The 18,213-nt window shown below is 43.2% G+C and overlaps 1 long non-coding RNA gene across 1 annotated transcript; it reads left to right on the top strand.

Annotated features, from left to right (window-relative positions):
- Window positions 1-1,534: 1,534 nt before the first annotated feature.
- Window positions 1,535-17,263, top strand: LOC310714397. Its single transcript, XR_014529701.1, has 3 exons — window positions 1,535-1,631; window positions 3,523-3,564; window positions 17,049-17,263. It is a non-coding gene; the product is annotated as an uncharacterized lncRNA (long non-coding RNA).
- The last annotated feature ends 950 nt before the right edge of the window (window positions 17,264-18,213 follow it).

Raw genomic sequence — 18,213 nt, 5'->3', positions numbered from 1 at the left:
GGCTCAGAGTGCACATGGAAGTAGGTTTGATCTGGTCATCTCTGTAGACCAAGGGATGCTCTTCCAACCTGGCGTGGGCAGATTTTCCAAGCAAGTAGAGAGAAATGGTATCATCTTTAGAGGACCAGGACTATTTCTGCACATCCATTAATTGTCAGGAGAACACTGAAGTCAAATTACAGCTTATAAGGGTATGACCTGCAATCAACTCAATCACACAATAACAGTAAGATGTAAAAATAGCTAACACCAATTCAGGAAGACACACACTCTTTCCCCCTCTGTAGATTCTAAAGCGTTGGTAAAAGTGATTGCGCTCTTTCACAGCATTGGTTTTATGTCCTTCACGTTCATTGTAGATTTATTGGATACCTTATTTGGGTCACTTTTTCTTCCCGATTTATGAGCCTGCTGGCAAAGGATCAAGGGTGCAGATATATATTGCTAGATATGAATGTTATTAAGGTTCAAGGGGGCAGATATGCATTGCTATTATATTAATGCTACTAAAACCAATTGTACAAAATAGTCCATTTCACATTCTAGTAGATAGAGTGGGAGAGCATGGAAATACCATTAGTACCAAAATGTCATTTTTTTAAACGTATTGAACTTTCCCCCCTATAGTATTCCAATCTGTGTGAGTTTTATTTTGGGCAGGACGTGTGTACATGCTTCACTAAAGTGTTTGGAGATACACAAAACACTTTAGGTTGGGGGCTTGTGCCCATTTTAATTGCCCCGTTGAACCCAAACCCCTTTGATGTTATATACCTCAAACCATCTAGAGTCCAGTTCAATCATTCTCTCCCTACACCAAGGATGAGGAAGTCTTTGGCCTTCCAGATGCTACTCAACTCCATGTCAGGATGCTGTCAGCAGCTCCCGGCTGGTTGCCCAGGAAAGTATAAAGACAAGGAAAGGTTTCTTTTTCATTTCAATCTTTACAGAGAGAGGCTGTAGAACCCAGCCTCTTGGATAATGGTGGTGTCCCAAGTGAATCTCCACCCCCTATCTCTCCCACTTCTTCATTCGTCTCTTCCAAGGGTGCTCTCTGCCTTTGAGCTCTTTGCTCTCCTACTTTTGAGGCCAGGTTCTGAGCGATGGAGGGGCTGGAATGCTTTCTAATGACAATGTGTCAGCTGGGTGTTGTTCTGGCTCATCCATGATTTCCCAACTTTTCACCTCAACTGCCTCTGAGCTGCTACCTCCCTCAACCCCCTGTTGTAAATCTATACTGTCTTCCTCTTCCTCCTCCCTGGAAGTGTCAGGATGGGGAGGAGGTCTCCACCATTCCTCCTCTGCCCAGTCCTTAACAATTAGTTTTCTTTAACAGTGGAAGCATGTTTTCAGAATATACACAGCTCTTCTCCAGGCTTTGATTATGAGAGCAAAAATTAAACATCCAATAGTCTCGATAAGAACTGGGTAGTGAGGTTGATGGTTACTTGGTTGCAGAAGTTTACTGGCCATTGCTGTTGGCATGGAGATAGTCTAGGTTGAATGCAAACATGTCATTCTGATGTCATGTGTGATGTCACAAAGAGGATATGCTTTAAGTCTTGGTAAAGCCAGAAACAGTTAACAGTCAGACTGCATCTCAGCCCTGTCAAGATGGATCTCCATAACAGGTGATGAATAGTTTTATTTGGGGGATATATTAACTTTTACTACTGGGAAAAAGTTTTAGATTGGTTTGCCAGTTTGTAACCCATCAAGTTGAGGCCAATAGATATACATTCACAGCTCTGTATACATCAAATAATCAACTTTGTGTGCGACTTTGGGACGGATTCATACAACCACATTTCCTTTCTCAAGAAAAGTTGGAAGGTGTGTAATTTGAATGGCAATTGCTCTCTGCTCCCTGCTGTCAGGGTGCTGTCAGCAGATCCTGGCTAATTGCCCAGGAAAGTATAAAGACAAGGAAACGTTTCATAGTCCTTTTTAATTTCAATCTTTACAGAGAGAGGCTATAGAACCCAACCTCTTGGATGACGGTGGTGTCCCAAGTAAATCTCCACTCCCCATCTCTCCCACTTCCTCATTTGTCACTTCTATGGGTGCCTTCTGTCTTTGAGCTCTTTCCTCTCCTACTTTTAAGGCTCACCGGGTTCTGGGAGATGGAGGGTCTGGAATGATTTCTAATGATAACACCTCAGCCAGGTGTTGTCTGTCTTTCTCATGATTTCCCAACTTCCCCCCTCATCTGCCTCCAAGCTGCAACCTTCCTTAACCCCTTGTTGTAAATCAGTACTTTCTTCCTCCTCCCTGGAAGGGTCAGGATGGGAAGGCGGTCTCCACCATTCCTCCTCTGCCTAGTCCCTGACACTCCAATATCATCACCCTTGATATATATAAACTGTGCGGCTGAGAGAAAAAGAAATTTCTTATTGCAAAGCCCCTTTGGTTAGACTGTAGCAACATGAGACGTGTATATAAGACAATTTGCATATGGGGAATTATTCCATATAAATAACAACCCTAAATGCATCTGTGCAGCAGGTTCTATTGATTGCAGTGAGATTTACTCATGAGTAAGAGGATTTCAGCCCGAAACTAGTTAGTCAATTTTATTGGAAGCTATACAATCCAGTTTCCCGCCCCAACTGCAGTAGCACAGTCAGAAGGTGAATGACAGTGCTGGTATATTGCACTATAAATAAATAATAATGTTAATCTTAAAGAGAGGGGGAGAGTGGCAATTATAGCTTAGCCTTTACATTTAGCGTGCATAGCCTGTGGCATTTTAGAATCCATTGGTGTATGGAGGATAAATTGCATTCTAAAGCTGTTGTTCTTAGCTTATAATTTAGGCGAGAGTCACATATACGTTAAATAAAACGGAAAGAGATGGGGAGCGTACATGCAGGACCAGATTAAAACAACTGGAGGCTCTGGGCTGGGAGACAATGGGAGGCCCAAACTTAATAGCACCTGACCGTGAGATAAAAAACTTTCTTCTTTTCTTTATCTACTCAACAAAAGTAGAACATTGCTGAAATTTTAGGACTGATAAAAAATGGTTTATAAATTTATAACCTTTACTATATTTGCAAAAGTATGGAATTATTGAAGACACATATAGGGGAATCATATCTTTGTTATGACATTATGTCATGCACGAAGTCGGAACAATTTCTTTCAAGCACTTTTGGATGCAAAACTATCAAGTATATCATTAAAATCAGTTAAGTCACAGGTTATCATTTTCTGTGCAGAGAATGCTTAGTGCAGACAACCGATCTTGGAAATTGTTACTCTGGAAATTGATATCATGCCAGTACAGTTTGTAACCATTAAACACAGGAGCAATCTGGGTCCCCCCCCCAAAAAAAATAATAATCCTGGAATTTTATTTGTTACACACCTTGGGGGCTGAAATTTTCTTTTTCAGGTGAGCTTGTTTGACGTACAGGTGGAAGTGCAAGAGTTAATTGACTAGACTAAGGTCATCATCCTTTGGATACTCTGGCTCAACATCACAACACCATTGTGAATCTGTTCCTTGGTTGCTTGCAGGTTCACCATGTTGAAGAAGGTTTATTCTTGCCCAGGAAAAATGTAAGTGCCGATTGCTTCCACCTGGCCAGATCTCCATGGTAGCTGCTGAACCTGTAACTGGTATCTGGCCAGGATGTGATTGTCTTGGCTATATAAGGAGGGCTAGACCAGCAACGTCTGTCTGCTGCTCAAAATTTCTGCTGTGTGATTCCTACCTCCTAGTTACTGCTGGACTATGTGTTGTGCATGGAACTACATTTGAACCTGCAGCCTAGATGTGGACTTTGCTGTGAGTTTTGCTGTGCAGGACAGGAAGGTGCCAAGTCTCCATCTAAAGGAGTACAGTGGCATCTTGATTCTCAAATGCCTTGGTACTCAAACGCCTTGGTTCCAAAACACTGAAAACACGGAAGTAAGTGTTCTGGTTTTCAAACGTTTTTCAGAAGCCAAACATCCAATGTGGCTGACGGCTATTGTTTCTGCACCAATCAGAAGCTGAGCCTTGTTTTTCGAACATTTCAGAAGTCAAACAGACTTCCAGAACAGATTAAATTTGGCGCTTTTGTTTTTGCTATTTATCTTGCGTTTTTGTTTTTGAGGCTTTTTCGGTTAATTTGTTTTTGTGACTGTGTGGAACCCTGTTCAGCTACTGTTTGTTTGTTTGTTTGTTTGTTTGTTTGTTTGTTTGACTGCAGAAATGGATAAAAACCCCTTCATCCAAACAATAACTATCATCAGTGCAGGTAATGAATTATTTTTTTTAAATAAAATTTATCATCTACAATACTGTCTTATCTTGTCTTGTGAAATAAAATAAAATACTTCCTGCTTAAGTAGTTGCACACATAGGCTGTTTTACCATCAAACATTGCTTTGAGTGAAGCCCGTTATTCTTTTCATACCTTTCAAAACTAGTTCATTGTGTTTGGACTTGGACTTGCAGTTATGCATCTTACATCCATACCATCATTCTTCATTTTCCATAAAACTAAGACACTGTTTCCCTGTGTGAAAGCCTAGTTGTCCATCAGCACTTTTACTGTCCAAGTATTTTATCTGACTTGATTGACTTGCTACATCTCTCCCCCCCCCCTCTCTCTGAAACATAAAAAATGACCTCTTCTCCATCCCTCTGGGAAGATCTGGTGAATCTGAAGCGCACATGCATTAGCAATTCAGTCCATTACTTTCAATATTGCTTTTCGAGGGTGAACATTAATATCCTGTGAATAAAATAAATGAAGTCCCTTATTCTCTAGTTCAATACTTAATGCTGTTTTTAAAAATTAAATAACTTTTGCACATGTGGTTCTTCTGCACTTACACAAATACCAACCACAGGGAAAATGCAGTATATCATTCTAAATGAGAAAACATAAAAGGTACCTGGAATGCTAAGAACATTACTAAACAAGAAGGATTCTTCACAGTTCTCTTAAAGAGCCATGAATTTTAATCTATATATCCATATCAGTAAAGGGAAATTATGAAACTGATAAATTCATGCTGTCTTTTATCAGGGACGAAAAGGAGCCACGTTAGACAGCCATACATCTTCTGGAGTTGCCGGCAGTCTCATTAGTGTGCTGTGATATTCATTATATAGAACATCATAAAGATGAAAGCTTTTAAATGAGAAAGTAGCTTTCAGTTCTATCACCATAAAGCAACTATGATTTATTATTCAAATTGATATAAGTACTAAGAAGGGTAAGTCAGGATGCTGACTTGCAGGGAGGACTTGAAGGTACTAAGCTAGAACCCAAACAGTTTGCTTGATTGACAGGAACATTGGTGCAATTCCAGGTCTTACTATGCCATTAACACATTTGCTGACTGTGGCAAGCAATATATTTCCTGTCAAAGAAAAGAACAGGTGAACAACTGGCAATAAATTCCAGTATAAGGGAATACCCTATGACCGGTCTTTTAAAGGATAGAAAATCACAGAGCATTCAATAAGAATAAACTCTGGAAAACCACATCACCTTTAATATTTCTTTTGACCAAGGTGCATAGGACATCCTCATGATTCTCTTTCTCTCCAATAATGCTGTACCCATGCTGTGTTCTCCATTAAAAGAGGGCAGGGGACTTTATTATTAGGGCATTGTAAAATATATGGTATGCCAGACTCACATTATTGGAGAGGGATGTGGGCGGCACTGTGGTCTAAGCCACCAAGCCTCTTGGGCTTGCCGATCAGAAGGTTGGCAGTTCGAATCCGGGGTGAGCTCCCGTTGCCTTGTCCCAGCTCCTGCCAACCCAGCAGTTCAAAAGCATACCAGCACACATAGATAAATAGGTGCCGCTGCGGCAGGAAGTTAAATGGTGTTTCCGTGCTTTCTGACACTCATCATGGCGTACTGTTGTGCCAGAAGCAGTTTAGTCATGCTGGCCACATGACCCAGAAAGCTGTCTGTGGACAAATGCTGGCTCCCTCAGCCTGAAGCGAGATGAGCGCCGCACCCCATAGTCAAGTTTGACTAGACTTAACCATCCAGGGATCCTTTGCCTTATTGGAGAGGTCATAACATAAAAATATCATGCAGAACTTTATATAGTAAAACCTTTGAAAGCATACAGAGGCTTACTTGCTAATGTTGCTAATGCTGCAGTTTCTTCCATTCCTCTTAATTAAGGGCTATGCTTAATTAATGAAGGACAAGGGTTTATTTCTCTCTCTTGCCTTTGTACCAGGCTTTTATATCCCCCTCCCTGGATCCTCTTCATTAAGCCTCTGCTGATGCAGCAGTGCAGCTGATGATGTCATTAGCATGCATAAATGTGGACTGGGCTTGGGCCTAGTGAGATGTGCCACTGCCATCTTTTTGGAACCCACTGCTTGGGATGGGTACATCAGTGCATTTTAGTTCATCTCCATTTCTCATTTGCCTCCATACCCTCCAACATCCTGCTGATCAAAATTGGGACACTTGGGGGGGGGGGGTTGTCCCAATCTCTGGCAGGAGCCAACTGATTTTGCTTAATTTTGTGCCCAACTATTTAAGGTTTACAATCTTGCCATTCTCTGGGTCTGATCACCTGAGCACCTGGTGGTATTTAACGTTACATAGTATGATGCTGTCTCTGTTACCTGCGTCAGTCAACTTTCTGAAGGCACATCTTTCCCCCCGTCTTTCCTTGATTATTAAAAATAGACACTGTCTTGTGTACATTATAATGCTCTGTTGCATTTCTGTACCTTTCATTGCTGTTCTTAGTAGTTGGTATCAATGGTTTAATTGTCTATTTTGTGATATTTGTGCTTTTAAAATGTGCTATACACAACTTAGATATTATATATATATTAAGCGGTATCAAGATAGTCTTAAATAAAGGAATAAATTATTATGATATCATTGATCTACATCATCAAGCCACAAATACATTTGAAGTTATTAAGGGGTCCCCTTTACTTTGAAATAGCCTTCTATATATTCCACCCCGGGGTTGAAGTGGTTTTGCTCACCAATACTTGGGGCATTTTGCCTAAATGGCTATGATGGTGCTCCATCTATGAACACCATCAGTCTAGTGTGATCCATCAGGAGCTGCTACATGGAGAGTCATGACATAGCAGACAGAGTGTTGGACTAGGACCTGGGAGACCATGGTTCAAATATCCACTTGGCTGTGAAGCTCACTGGGTGTCAGGAAAGAGCCAGCTCCAAGCGAAGGTTTGCAGCCGACTGCAGCAAGCAGCCAGGAACAGAGAATCTTTGATATTAGTCAGGCAGGGGAGAGCCGGTAGCTGCAGACTTCAGCTCTTCTTGACCTTGATATTCCAGCTGATAAGACAGTAGCTGAGAGCAGGCTAGAACGCAGTCAAAGCTCACCAGAAGCACAAATAGGCACGAAAGAATTCAGAGACAGCCTGTCGGAAAAGGAAGTGGTGGGAGACGATCCATTAATTCCGAGAAGTCGGTGAATGGGAGGGTTGCAAGATAGGAAGCAAAACAAAAGACGTACGGTTCATAAGTTCAGTATCTTCTGTCAACATCATAAGGAGTCTTCAGAAGGCTCATCTTGAGTAATGGTGCCAGAGGCTTTGTTAGAGCCGTCCGGAGCTACCTGTTTGTTTTTTGCAATAAAGCCATCCTTTTAACTAGCTATGCTTACTGTGTTATCAACACAGGAACCTGGACTCCTGACATTGGGTGACCATAGGCCAGGCATAGGCAAACTTGGCCCTCCAGATGCTTTGGGACTACAACTCCCATCATCCCTAGCTAACAGGACCAGTGGTCAGGGATGGTGGGAGTTGTAGTCCCAAAACATCTGGAGGACTGAGTTTGCCTATGCCTGCCTTAGGCCAACCACTGCCTCTTAGCCTAAGCTACCTCACAGTTGTTGTGGGCATTAAATGAGGGGGAAAACCATGTATGTTGCCTTGAGCTTCTTGGAGAAAAAGGGGGGATATAAATGTAACCAATCAATATTTTCAAGAAGTGTCAAGATGGGCAGGGTATAAATAATAAAATTATTATTATTATTGGGTTTCACAGATACCAATAAGAAGGTGATTCACCCTATGGAGGAAACAGGTCTCCACAATCTAACCTTGGTATAAAGAGGAGAAGCCCTATCACATCTTTCCGAATCTGGGCAGCTGAATTATACTAATGATGAATCAATATCAATTGGATTACATGAAACACATAGGCTCCAATATCACAGCTATGTTCAAAGAACAAAGCTGAAAGGAGGTTGAAAAACTGAAGGTCTGGCTGATTTCAACTGCAGGGGAGTGAACACAAATTAGGAATTGGTCCAATAAGATCTTTATAGCCACTCCTCGCCAAGTAATCAAGAGCTTATATGCTTAAAATCTCTGTTCCACTTCCCAATTAGAAAAGAGGTAATTTTATTCTAAATCTTACTCTAAAATTGGTTCATATTACAAAATCTCATTTTTGCAGCAGCATAAGGAAAATTAGCTATATGAATAGTAATATCACATTGCTACAACCTACAAAATCACAGTAGTTTTCCAGCACAGAAATATGGTTAACATTCCTCTTACCTAGGGTCACCTCTCTCACATATGCCATTTTCATACACATTGCTTATAAAACAAGTGAGGGAATAAGTGAATTTTAACTAGCCCCAACAGTAAAGTATGCCCTTGCAAGAAAACTATAGCAAAAAGTCTGTAAGTGGGCAGGATCCATAACCCCTTGGTTCTCAAGCCTGAACTTTAATCAAATTCTGGCTTTCTATAAAAAAAGTTAGAGAAATCCTTTTGGGGGTGTGGGGGAGGGTCTCAAATTTTAAAGCTGTCCAGCACAAAAATCCAATTTGGCAGATGACATCCATTGTGTGCCAAGGCCCCGTAACCTGCAGTTCCCTAGTGGATAATAAATACACGGACACAAGTATTTAGGTTTATGGGTTCAAATAGGCCACAACTTAATTGGTTACAGATGTGTGTGGTTTGGCTTAGGCCAGTGTTTCCCAACCACTGTTCCACGGCACACTAGTGTGCCGCGAGATGTTGCCTGGTGTGCCGCGAGATGTTGCCTGGAGGGAGGCGGGCGAGTCGGGTGGCGAGAGGCGGGGTGGCGGCGGCGAGGAGAGGCCGCCCAGCGCGGGGCTCTCGCCGTCTGCCTGCCTGGCTGCCTGCGAGCTCGGCGGGCAGCGCCTCCGTCCGCAGCGCCCGCCTCGTGGCTCTCATTCCCTGCCCCTGCCAAAGCTCACCCAGCCAAGCCACGGTCTCCTTCCTGCCTCGCTTTGCTGCCTCCTCCCCCCCCCACCCCCAAAGCTTGGAGGTTCCCCGGCAAGGGGGAGGGAAAAAAATTGAAACTTACACTTTCGTGCATCCCTCCCGGCGTGACGCTGCGCGCTGACGTCACAGGGCTGTAATGGTGGTGTGCCTCGAGATTTTTTTCATCAAACAAGTGTGCCTTTGCCCAAAAAAGGTTGGGAAACACTGGCTTAGGCACTGGGTGAAGCCAGGCTATGTCTTGACTCCCACCCATCTGCAGGGAGTCCATCTAAGGATAAACCACCAATAGGGGGGATCCCTATGACTTACATCAAATAGGGTCATCCTGAGAGGTCCCTGTTGGGGTTGTGGCATGGCCCTAGCCCATGTCTGGGCATCAGACAGAATCCACACCCCTAGATCCCTTTAACAGGGTACCCTTATTGAGGAAGGGCAGGCGGAGACTACAACCTTCCCTCCATCCAAACAAAGGCTTACCCAATGTCTAACCTCACAAAGTTATGACAATTGCTACAAGGTAGGCGAAAACCAAATGGCTGGTGTCAATTTGCCAAGTGGGGAAAAACCCAACAATATGGCGGCCGTCAATTGCCCATAGCAAAGTCATATCAGAGCAAAGTATGAAAAGAGGGTGGGTGGGTTGGGAGATCTGGCAAAGGGTGCAAGGCGAAGGCTCCACAACCACACTGTGGTTTAAGATTCCTGCGGCCACACCTCCCACCGGCGCTGATTGGGCAGCAGGGCCACCCCTGGGCGGGGTGTCGGCAACACGGCCTGGACAGTGATGCAGGTGTGTCAAACTCCGCCCGCCCTGCACCAGATCGCTGCAGGGGCCCTGACGCCTGGCTGCAACACCGCCCACCCCAAAACGTGAGTGGACCTGGTGCCGACAGAACTGTGGAAGGTACATACCACAGGGTGAATAATTGTTTCTGTACACTCATAGTTCTCTCTATAACAGAACAGACAGCAATGATGGGTATTGGTGACAAAGTATTGTTGGTGCTGTAAAGGCAGGTCAGCTGCAAGGGTGAACCCAGAGTGATTCTACCTTACCTTTCCTAGGTATCTGTTATACTCTAAGGGAGCAATCCTGAACACAAGAACCTGGCTTGGAAATCCACTCCACTTCCCAGTGGGGAGGAGTTGTGGTGGACCACGTGGCCACGCACTTCCCTCTGGGGGCACGGGGACGAAGTCCTGTGTCCCCCATAGGTTCTCAGCCATGTCATTCACCTGCCAGCCAATCAGATGGCTGGGGGGGGGGGCATGGCCGGGCCCCATTTAAATAGAGTTGGAGAGCTTCCTTTTGGCTCACTTCCTCGATTGCCTAAGCCAATACCGCTCACATTCTGTAACCAATAAAGTTGTGGCCTAAATTTGCCCAATAACATTAACCTAATATCTGTGTCCTTGTGTCTTATTCATCAACGAGGGGGTGGTCTCGGGGTCTCCACATGCAAAAAGCAGGCATAAATTAAGCCCAAACAAAGTTACAACAGATCCAAATTCCACTGAGGAGCAAGGGTGCTGCTGGTTGATCTGGCCCACGCCTGTCTGAGGGAAAGCAAGCCTTTAAAATATAGTTTGACTTACACCACTCCTGTTGCCGGCTTCACCTAAAACTTAAGTTCCCAGATCACGTGCTCATTACTTTTTAAAAAAGCAATGCAGAGGAGACACATTTTATGAGATGAATATGATAAGATGGAGATCAATCAAAGTGCAGATTCGAGAGTAGAACCTAATCTGATCCGTGAACTGGTTGAGATGGTGCAGATCAGGTGATTCTGCATCGCTTTTTGTCAAACTGGCACTCTGTCCCTACTGAGATTGCAAGCTAAATAAGCCATGACTGCATCATTCCAAATTGTGAAGATTGTCCATCACGCTAATAGCTGGGGAAAAAATGCTTTCTGTGATGAGGATGGAAAGAAGGGGGAAAGCAATTACTACTGCAGGAGACTGCACATCACATTGAAACATAGAAGCCCAGAGTTAAAGGAAGCAGTCATTCCAGGGGCTGTCAATGTAGCTATTGCTCATTGTGAGGTGTGTGCTTAAGTACCTTTGTGATCTGTGGCCATAAATTGGACAAGAACTGTAGAATTACTGTCTTTGTTTAAATAGTTGATTGTTACTCAAAAAGCATTAACTGCATTTTTATGCTGATGGCAAAAGACTTTATAGAGATAATTAAAGAGAAGCTTCAATTTTCATTATTTCCTTAAGCATCCTCTTTCTGCAATCCAGATTAGATTTAATAGAGCTATTTGCATGCACATTTGATTGATTTGAAGTTTTCAACCTAGAAACAAATTGCCATTGTTAAAAGTTACTGACATGCATGTCCAATCATCAAAGAGCACCAAAGGAATGCTCTGGTTGAAGCTAATGGGCCAACCATTGGTGGGGAAGCTGTGAGGATTACACGTCTCCCTTCCACAGTTTCCCTCCATTTGCTGACCTATTGAAATACCATTAGCATTCTAACAAGACTTTCCCCCTCTGAGCTTTAAAGTCGAATCAATAGCTTTACTCCTGTACTAGTCACAGATTGACTCAACTAAGTAGTGCTAAAGGGATTTTCATTGAGTTTATGAATTGCTAGACGTTTCAGCAGAGGAACGGCCAGACTGGTTCCAGATATTATCACAATCAAATAAAAAACCAACTGATGGGTTCAAATCATGCTTGCCAGACTTGTGACACACCAACACAAATGTAGCCTGCTGGTTGAGTATTGTTGACTTGCCTGACTCTACCTCCACCCTTTTGTCCCCTCAAGGAGGCAGAATAATGGGAATCTTGTTGGGCCAGTCGTAAGCCATGCCTGTTTCTTTCTAGTTCAAAATATAATTCCCAAGGTCACCATCCTTCATCCATTTGCCTCCCACACTTCCTCTACAGGGTCTTTCTTTGATGTTACCAATCAATTACCTCTGTCACTCTTGTTGGCAGTGGATCTAAGCCTCTGTCAGATCTCATAGCACATTTTAGAGTAGAGAGGGTGGTGTGGGAAAAGGAAGCAACAGACAACTGCATGTTTTCTCATCTACTTCCCCATTGGCTCACCTACTCTGACCTTTGACCCCAGCTTCCACAGAAAAGTGTAGTGCTGTGAAATGGTGCATATGATTCCCCCCATGGTATTTGATCTGTGTTAGTTCATGGACATATGAAAGTCTCCTGAAGATAATGCCCTCATCAGCTTAGGAGCATGCATCTGTAGACTAACCCACAGACTAACAAGAGATAACTCTGGTTTGAAGGACATACAAAATGCAAGCCTCTTCCTGGAACCTTTCTTCCCCACTTATCACAGTCATTTGAAGTTCTGGCTGTGGTTACTCTTCTTGTGGTGAGGTCTTTCTTGATCTTCTGAGGAGTCTGCAGTCTAGTCATTGGAGTTTGATGACAGAGGTGTCTCTTTGGAGTCCAGGGGATGAGAGGCAGGTGCTGATGCCAGTGGATCCACATAGGGAAGATCTCCTCCTCCCGGGATCTACTGTGCATCTCATAATTCCTGGTCATGACAATGTGCAGGGTTCTAATTGCACAAGGAGCTGTACTCCTTGCTACAGATGTTTGCTTGCTGGTGTGTGGAGCAGCATAGATTTAAGGGAGGAAGTGTAGCTAGTGAGATTGGTTCTGCTTTCTTCCTCTTCACACAAGAGAAAAATACGGTATATCTAAACTGGGATTCAGTTACCCTATTATTTAAATATAGATAAAATAAACATTTTTAAAAACAAACAGACATGATAAAATGTCATTTTACCTAAGCAAAAAAGCTTTAATTAGACACCGGAAACAAGATCCACATGAAACATTAAAAACATATCCAACACATATTTCAAGCACATGACTAAATTTTAAGGGTGTGGAGGAGGAAAGTACAGTTTCCAGGAAGGCATGTGCTTTACAGGAAGTTTACAGGAAGTCATATGCTTTGAATGTGCATTAAATATATGGTGTGGATTCATCCCAACCTGTACAATGCCACTGACGTGTAGCATGCTGAGCCAATGGCTTCAAGTAGGACCCTGAGCCAATGGCTTCAAGTCACAAGAAATCGAGTCCTCCTCACAGAGGGCACGTATTGCTGTGAGCTCATTAGGACTGACCTCACTGTTTGAGTGGGTGGGAGTGATTGGATAGCCACAACAACTCAATTGGTGGTCCCTCGGTTGCTGGGCAAATCTGGCCAATGGGGAATTTTGTGTGTTAACCGAGGGACCTTTATATTCTGATGCACGTTGCATTGAGCTTCCTCTTTTCACCTTGTGCATCGGATCACCTGCACACCCTCCCTATACTTAGGGTCTTGCTAGTACCTTGCTATGCCATCGTGGGTCATCTGCTGTTGGGGCAGGGGCCCGGTAGGAATTTTCCCATTTGGCTGATTGGCCAATGTCACTTGGGTTTCACCTGCCACGTAGCAAATCGTCACAACTTTGTAAGCTTTGGCGTTTCGGCATTGGTTCAAGGTGGTCTGGAGCCTCCAAAGTATTCTGTTAAAGGAATCCAGGGATTCACCATGCTTTTGTTGACCCCTTTTGGAGGGTAGGGCCACACAAGAGTCCCTGGGAGCATTTGGGGTGAGCTTGAGTCTGATTTTGGAGTATTGCTCCTTCACGGTGTTTACCTGTACTGACGATATGGTGGGGCCCAGTCGTCAGTGCTGCCTTGCAGGTGCAGCTAGTCAGGAACCAATGCCTAAACAAAGCACTAATCAATAAAGTTGCGGCCAAAATTATGCCAATAACCTAAAACTAAATTCCATGTCAATTGTGTCTTTATTTATTGGGAAGCTCCTGGGGATTTTAACACGCAAAGGAAATTCCAACTAAACATGAGGAAGACCTTTCTGATGGTAAGAGCTGTTCAACAGTGGGACAGACTCCCTCAGAAGGTAGTGGACTCTCCTTCATTGGAGGTTTTTAAGTAGAGGTTTGGTGGCCATCTGTCATGGATGCTTTAGGTTGAGATTCCTTCATTGGAACCCTTGCAGCCTCTTCCAACTCTTCAGGTCTATGATTCTATACTTCTAAGTATGATAATTTCCGATCCCATCCCACACACCCCTTCAAGCACTGGGTTCCCTACTGTCTTAGGTTACTCTGTCCACTCATCCTTACTGTTCCCTCTGTATGAAACTACCTTCCTGGACATGAATGCAGAACACTGTTATTCATTTCCTTCAAAACCTTTTCCCATTGCCAAAAAGCCAAGCTGCCGATCTGTCTTAAAAGCCGCTTGTTTCTTTGGCATCCAAAAATACTGCAAAGGAAAACACCAATCCATTTTTGGCTCTCTGCATAGTTTCTTCCAAAACACACTCACACTCAGTTGTGGATCACAAAAATGCTGTATTTGGTCTGTATGGATGTTTAAATATTAAAAAGAGTCCCAGGGCACCTTGCAAAAACAAAACGAAAAGCAATAAAATCCACACTACTGTGAAAGAAGTTATTAAAGGTTTACAGTCCTTCTGTATGCAGGCATAGCTACCTAATGTAGATACTGCAATTCTGTGTGTGTTTATGCAACGTATGGACTAGGGCTTACTCTCAGGAAAGTGTGCATATGACTGTAGTCTAAATGCATGATTTTGGACTAAGGTTATACAAACAGTCCTTGATATATATATTTTCTTTTTTACTTCTGTTGAAAATTTATCATTCTTTTAGTGGAATTCAGAGTTTGGTTTAAGTGCTGCTATACTCTGGTGAGGAATTGGTCAACTTTGGTTTATCTCAGCTTCTCATTTTTTTCAATCCTAAATTCAGTTCTCCACATTTCAGACAAAAGTTTCCATTTTTAAAAAGACACCCCCATAAAAATTATTCCACATTTTAGTGTGAATTTCTCCTAACATGCACATTTTCCCAAAGCAACTTCCCCTGATATAATGTATTTTAATGTCATTTATTTATGATGTGTGAGTCTTTGTGCCCACTTTAGCCTAGTATATGCGCATTTGTGTCCACGTTACTTAGCTGCAGAACTGCAGTGCAAAAATCAGAGAAGTGTGAATTAGGTATGTTTGGTCTTAAATGCAAATGGAATCCAATTTCCTCTCCACTCCTAGCCATGGCCTTTTCTCAAGCTGCCCGGTAATGGTGGAATTCGCATGATGGAAGTCCCCACATTGGTTTCTTCTAAGAGAATTTCATTTGGGCTGCATATTAAAATGAAGAAACTTAATTCATAAATCCTTGACCAGAAGTGGCCCATCCCAATTTGCAAGGTGGGAACATGGTGCCCTCTGCCCTTTCTGTGCCCTCTCCCATCACACAATTTCACTGGAAAGTTCCCTGTCTTGCTGAACTCAGTGAGATGGGGGAAGTATTCTGCAAGGTGTGGAAATGGTGGGTTCCCAACTCTTGCACTTCCACCACCTGAGGTGAGTGTTTCACCCCACATCATCTGTCCTGGACAAATACACTGCTAGCTCTATGTATTTCTCCAGGACAGATGAGGCTCTGTCCTGGACAAATACACAGACTAGAAACTTAACTATCACCCTGCTCTTGCACTTCTATGAGCAAGCCACTACACTGTGTCCAAAATGCAGCCTTTGGGAAATAATACATTTAGAAACACAGATTTAACATATCTAAATACATAAAATATTTAGCCACACAAAGTACATTTGGAAATTCATAGACTGAGATATAAAAAATACATATTTAAATACAAACGTTTAATGTGGGCATGGGACAGACTTATGAATGAACTGACAGAGAGAATAAATTGGCAATCTGTCCATCCCCATGTTCTCCACAGTATTCCTCCTGTCAGAAACTGGAGTCACACTGTAATAGGCTCCTCTCCCATGATCACAGACTTACAACATTACCAGGCAGCAGAGAAAGAAGCTGCCATTCAGCTAATTCTGTACTGCTAAAGCCAATGCTAAAAATGGTCCCTCGGTCTAATGGAGCAGACAAGATCTAATATGAGATGAATCTCTCTGATGCTATGCTTCCCAGAAAGGCTGAAACCTTCCAATCAATCAGGATTACACAGTTTAATAATGACCCCTGTATATTTCCTGGCAGTCTTTCATCCCATGCTAATAAGAAAATATGTTCATCAGATTTATAAAAACAACAACAACAAGCTATTAAGAAATATTGAAGGATTTTGTCTCCAGCAAAACAAGAAGCAATCGGTTAGCAGGCAATCAATAATTTATTGGAAGAAAATCCTAACCCACCCCCAAAAAAATCCATAATGCGCAAGCTTGGATGTTGGCAATCTCTGCTCATTATGGTCCCAGGTTCTTATTTAATGTGTTTTTAGCAGTCTGACAAATTAATCACTGAGACCATATTTTTGACAATGCCATAATCACATTCAATACAAATGTGTCTTTTGGTCATAGCTGCATCCTCTCAACTATCTTTTGCAAGCAGCACATGAAAGTAATGACAAAAAGGGTCCTTATTCAGTGAAGTCATTGGATGAGATGAGGCTTAGATCTGATTCAATAAGGGCTCTCTTCTTACGTTCTTACGTTTTTTTCCTGGTAAGAAGCGACTTTGAAATGCCAGAAGAGTGCAAATTTTCACTTATTTTACAGCTTGCATGCCTGGATGAATTTACAATGCCAAGTCTATCCAAAGTCCAAAGGTTAAGACCATGTTAGGACCTTTAACTCCATTTGCATATTTTATAATGGCTATCATTAGCTGATAATGAGCTGTTAGCTTTCATTAGCTCTTCAAATTATTGCCATTAGCTTACTCCTAGTCCTTCCCATTCCAATGTAAATCACAATTTTTGGATCCCCTTTCCTACTTTACAGGTCACTCCCAGGAATATTTGAGTCCCTGCTTGCTGCCGCCCTGGGAGGATTCCCACTTCATGCCAAAATGGATCGGCGGTATAATACGCTGGCAAAATAGAACGATGACTTTCTCTCTTGGTCCAGTAAAATTATCTTCAAATTAAATCACATTTGCAGTGCATGCCATGAAGACAAATGGAGAGCAAAATAGGAATAAAATGGGGAACAATCAATCCTGCCTCTCCCTACTGCACTGTTCTGGGGTGGGGGTGGGGAGTCTCCTATCAAGCCAATTTGGAGGGAAAGGAGTGTGGGAAGAAGAGGGAAGGATAGCCCGTCACACAAGTGGAAGACCTTGCATTGTTACTGTTAAAGGGACTTGTTAGCAGATCCTACAAGTGTCCCATTTTTCAGGGACAGTCAGCGGCGTAGCGTGGGTTGCCAGCACCCGGGGCAAGGCAAGTAATTTGCGCCCCCTAACCCGGGGCAAGGCAAGTAATTTGCGCCCCCTAACCTGCCGCCGCTGCCAGCTTCTTCTTGCTGCTGCCTGGGCTGGTCTGGTGTGGTTCTCTTCCGCTGGGCTGCACTGTCCCTCCCCCAGATAGTGCCTCGCTCTCTCTCCGCACCGCACGCCTGGCACCCACCCCCTCCACAGTGGGCGGCGACCCAGCGGCTCGGATCGGATTCACACAGCCAGCACTGCAGTGAGAGAGAGTGAGTGAGCCAGGTAGGGGCAGAGAGCTGCGAGTGCGAGCGCGCCCCCCCCCGATGTTGCGCCCGGTGCGGACAGCCCCCCCTGCACCCCCCACACTACGCCACTGGGGACAGTCCAAGAATTACAGAAGCCATATTGGTTTCTAATTTGTTCCCAGAATGTCCTGCTTTTCCTTTGGCTGTCTCTATTTTCATCAGAGGGTATAGAGTTATGTGACCCCTGAGCCAATGAGATACGTAACTATGCAACCTTTAGAAGACATCTGAAGGCAGCCCTGAATAAGAAGTTTTTTAAAAAATGTTTGATGCTTTATTATGTTTTTATATATGTTGGAAGCTGCCCAGAGTGGCTGGGGCAACCCAGTTAGATGGGTGGGGTATGAATAAAATTATTATTATTATTATTATATTATTATTATTACTAGCATAGAATAGGACGTCCCTATTTTCATCAGAGAAATGTTGGTGG

This window comes from Podarcis liolepis (genome assembly GCF_965112155.1).
Source record: "Podarcis liolepis genome assembly, chromosome: 8".
Taxonomy (NCBI): Eukaryota; Metazoa; Chordata; class Lepidosauria; order Squamata; family Lacertidae; genus Podarcis; species Podarcis liolepis.
The sequence above is the reverse complement of the archived record's forward strand: the minus strand, read 5'-3'. Positions and strand labels throughout refer to the sequence as shown.